A 5,283-nucleotide genomic window follows, 5' to 3' on the forward strand; every position below is an offset into this window, starting at 1 on the left:
TGATCGACTAGGGAGTGGACGACGAAGGAATGGACGATTGGGTTGACGGGCCAAACTAGGGGTAGAGGGAGGACGAGGGATAAAACAGCCACAGAAATCACACGGTCGGATTCGGACTTTACAACCGATGAAAATCTGGTGGTGCAGCTACGACCCTTATCGAGGGCGGGAGTATTGTCTTCCCCACCGCGACGATGCCTAAGCACTGAAATCAATACCTGAATTCGCATCGCGAAGAAACACTCGAGAAAGAGAGAGAAGAAGTGGAAATCCAAACCAAATCTAATTCTGACGGCGGTGGAAACTTCTCGAGAAAACACTAGATGGAGAACACTTTCGGCACCAAAGAGTTCAAGCATACCTTGGCACCGTAGTGCATGAAGAGGATGCGGGAAATTCCGAGCGTGACGAGGCTGGGCGAATCCGGGCGTTGAGCGGCCCACTAGACGAGGAAGATTCTAGGCGTTCCAGGCGTTGAACGGCCCTGGTGGAGAGTAGATGTCGTTGTCGAACAGTCAGGCATGGGCGAATACCCGTGCGCGTGAAGCACGCGTAGGGTGCGCGGAGCGCACGTAGCGCGCAAAGCAACACGCGCGGGCGCTGAGAGTGTGGAGCGCGCAGAGTGTGCGGAGTGCACGGAGTGCAGGGAGCGCACCCTGAGCGCGCATAGCGTGCGCGGCTCGAAGCGTTGGATGGCATCGACAACGAACCGTTGGACGGCCTCGACGACGTTGGTGGCTGGCGTGCGGCATGTGCGGGCGGCCGCGTGCGCGGCGCAGACAGGCGATCGGCACGCGGCGTGTGCTGGTGGCCGCGTACGCGGCGCGGGCAGGTGGTCGGCGGGGGGCGTCCGTGGGCGGCCGCGTGCACGGTGCGGGCAGGCGGACGGCATGCGGCGTGTGCAGGCGGCTGCATGCACAGCGCGGACAGGCGGTCGGTGCACGGCGCTTGCGGGTGGCCGCGCACACGACGCGGGCAGGCGGTCAGCGCGCCGCATGTGGGGGTGGTTGTGAGGCTGGGGAAGAGAGAGAGAGAGAGCGGGAGGGGAAGAGGTGGAAGACTGGCGATGCAATGTGGCGGCGGCGGCGACAACGGCTGAGGGTGGCAGTAGCGCTGTCGAGGCGGGCGTGTCAGCTGGCTGTAGATTTGGTCGGCCAAGGAAGAATCGGACCGAGCAGCTAGCGTGCGTGTGCAGAGTCAAACTTAATGTGACAACTACAATTTTGTGCAGTCAACACATCCATGAGTGAGGGAGTGTGTGCATATGGACCTTGAACGGTGGCAGCAGGTCAACCCTGACGAGGGTGCACTTGGTGGCTCAACAGCATGAGTGCATTGGATCTTGGTCAGTCACCAACCTGACATCCACAAGTGGGCGGAGTCGGTGTAGCAGGGACCAACCACGCGGTCAGCGTAGTTGTCTCAAACTAGCCTAGTAGTCAGCATAGTCAACCCGAGGGGAGGGCGCTTTCTGCTGTGACACGTTTGTCTGGTAACAGCCTCCTCCCGCGAGGTCAGCTGCGGAGGCTGACCAATAAGGGAAATATCTATCAAGGAGATACCTGCAGCGGGGATCAGTGCATCAAATTTGGGGAACCACGGTTGGCAGTTGAATCGACAGATTGCAATGGGTTGACCAGGGCGTGGATGCGGTCTTCACCTTTCGCATGACAGATATTCCGTCATTGTCAGTGATGAGAGATTGGTCGATTGGCCACAATCACTCCAAGCCAACCAGTGGAGGAGTGGGGTTGATATCTGGTTGATGGTGGAATCCAGAACAAGACAACCAATCTCTCAATGTGTGTGGTCAAGGCAGAATTTTAGAGGGACGACGAGTCAAAGCAAGTGCTTTTTGATCGTGAAGAGTATAGGGTGTAAGACTTATCACCAGTGCCTGTTGTGTTCGTGGGAAGAACTGATGTCTTCAGTGGCCGGCTGTTGAAGATTAGGAGAGTACGCCGATGATGATTACAAGGGAACATGTAGCACACTGAAAGGGAATTGAGGGCAGTTAGTTCAGGAGAAAAAGGAGAAAACACAATTCTCGATCAATAGAATATCAAATTGGCAGAATTGAACAATCGGTCACGAAAATTTTGAAAGCTCGGTCTTCTCCCAGTGATGCTCCGTTCAACATAAAATTTCAACTTTCAAAAGGAATATGATAACTGCTTTCCACCAAGATCAGAACTAGGACAAAAAAATAATTTCCAAAGACAACAGGCCTCTTCTTCTTGATCACAATTCAACACTTCGTCAAAGGCAGAAAAAATAAGTGGCAATAACAACGAGATCTAGAAATTCTTCTAACTGACCATGCCTCTCTTCCCACGTCCACCCCTCCCCCATCTTATAGAGAGGGAGTGGCAGTTGTGGGTTCCCCAATTGGGTTCCCTTTTAAGGGGAATACCTATTGGGCTTCCCCTTTAAAGGCCGCTTTAGGGGAGAATAAATCCAACAAGAATTTCCTCCCCCTAAAGATGGCACTAAATCATAACTTAAAAATAAAAATGCACGCAGGACGTTGATACACACGCAGGAGGGGCCTCCCGACTATCCAAAGATGAGAAGAAAAGAAACTTACATAAAGACATATGACACAAGGCGAGATGATGACGCCGTTTCTCAAACCTGATAATGGAACTGTAGATTCGTCACATCGGATCGGGCTCCGCGACGCGGCTGGTGACATGTCGGAGATTGATCGACAGGATGGTCCTCCATCACTCTACGTACGACATTTTGATCAAGTTATATAATTTATCAAACGATGAAGTTCTTCGATGTGTGTCAATATAAGTTATATGGACTATGAGCCATCATTCAAGGAGCTTCTAATTCATACGGATATTGAATTTCTTCCAAAAATAATTTTTCTCCCATCATCTTTTGATGGACGATATATGTCTTCTATGAAGATAAATTTTGGTTCCTCGGGACAACACAAGTAGTACCCAAAACACTGAGATCTAGTTGCTCCAAGAAAATGCAGCCAAATGGCAGAATAATGGCATTTGGTTGTACATCCAATACAATGTATTTTTCTGTCCTGTTAGAGGCAGGACACTGAGATTTTGTTGGCACGCTAAGGAAAAAAAATGGGGATCTGGTAGCGTCGTTAAAACTAGAACACTGAGATCTAGTTGCCTCCAAGAAAATGCATAATGGTGGCAGTTGGTCACCTCTTGACATCCAAACACTTGGATATGGTTGCCCCTTGACAGCAAAACACTAGTATTTTGTTGCCCTATTAGAGACAAAATGGATTTTGTTGCCATGTAGAGAGAAGAATACTAGGAATTGGTTGCTACGTTGAGAGAAGGACACTAGGATTTGGTTGCCATGTTGAGAGAAGAACTCTAGAATCTGATGCCCTCGTCAATAGGAGAATATAAGATCTAGTTGCCTCGAGAAAATGCACAATGGTGGCATTTTGTTGCCTCTTTACAGTCAATACAATGGCATTTTGTTGCCGTGTTAGAGACCACCAAGATTCTATTGCCAGGTTGAGACCAGAACACTAGGATTGGGTGTCCTCATTAACTGTAGAACACTAAGATCTAGTTGCCTCCAAAAAAATGAAAAATGGTGGCATTTCGTTGGCTTGTGATAGCCAATACAATGGCATTGTGCTGCCCTGTTAGAGGTAGAACACTGAGATTATGTTGCCACGTTAAGAGCAGAACACAGGGATCTGGGGGCCTCATCAAAAGCAGAACACTGAGATCTAGTTGCCTCCAAGAAAATAAGAGCATTGCCATTTGGTTGCCTCATTACAGCCAATGGAATGGTTTTTTGTTTTCCTAATAGATGCAAAAAACTAGGATATTGGGTTCCACGTTGAGGGCACAACACTAAGATCTGGCGCCCTCATCAAAAGCAGAGCACTAAGATCTGCCTCCAAAAATGCAGAACAGTGGCATTTGGTTGGCTCTTGACACCCAAAACCTTGGGATGGTTGCCCCTTGACAGCCAAAACACATACTCTTTTCCCTGTTAGAGCCAAAACACTGCCATTTGGTTGCCATGTTGAGAGTAGAACACTAGGATTTGGTTGCCACGTTGAGGGCAGAACACTGGCATTTGATTGCCACATAGCAGAAGCACACTAGGATCTGGTGACCTCATCAACATCAGAACGCTTAGATCTAGGTACCTCCAAAAAAATGCAGAACGGTGGCATTTGGTTGCCTCTTGACTGCCAAAATACTGGCATTTGGTTGTACAACCAATACAACGGTATTTTCCTGCCCAGTTAGAGGCAGAACATTAAGATTATGTTGGCACGCTGAGGGTAGAACACTAGGAACTGGTAGCCTCATCAAAAGCAGAACAACGAGATCTAATCACATAAAGATAAATTTTATCTACAAAGTTCTTGCTCTTCTTAGGAGTAATATTAACAGGGACATAACAAGAAACATCCAATGGATATTTTCCCTTCACCACTGATGTTGCAGCAATGAATTTAATTTCAAGTAATTAAATAAATATTATTCACAATAGTTCGGGAATAGAAAGGTCTGTTGAAAACAAAAATAATGGTCTTTATCATGTTTAGAAATTGATAATATTCTAGAGATTATGTATTTTCCAAGATGAGTTTGAGTTTCACTGTCCATACAGGGATTATCACACCCTTTGTGATATTTCTAAGCTTTTATCCACTTGTTAGAAATAAAAGCATATAAATATTTTAACTTGCTTTAAGCTGAATAAGTGAGCTACTACATTTTAGTAGCTCTATTAGTGAGCTTTCTTGATCATAGTGAAAGTAATTTGTGTTCATCTATCTTCTAACATTTTAATATTATTTGCCCTCTTATCCTTCTCACTGATATGGGACACCTTTTAGTTAGTCATACCAACTAGGGTATCATGAGATTTTGCTTCTAAAGGTTCTCCTTTCAAATTCTTGATCAAATTAAGTAGTTCAATAATAATGACCTGACTATTTTTAATATAAATATTGAACTTATAATATAAGGCAAAAATTGATTGACAAGGTTAGTGATGGTACAATAAAGAAATATTCTACAAGCACACATCACACCCTAGCCAATTCAATCATCTTCAGCTTACTGTCAAGTGACCATGGCCTACTTAACTCTGAAAAAACTATTAAATATCATATTTTTTATCGCTATTCCACTTTTCAAATAATTCTTTCATATGACCCCTCAAGGCCTCAGGTTCTATGTCTTTATAATACCTCAATATCTCATAGCTCATTGAGAAGTTGTAACATTGAACCATATCGGAATGAACCTTTAATTCTGA

The sequence above is a fragment of the Wolffia australiana genome, chromosome 13, assembly GCF_029677425.1.
Source record: "Wolffia australiana isolate 7733 chromosome 13, ASM2967742v1".
Classification (NCBI taxonomy): Eukaryota; Viridiplantae; Streptophyta; class Magnoliopsida; order Alismatales; family Araceae; genus Wolffia; species Wolffia australiana.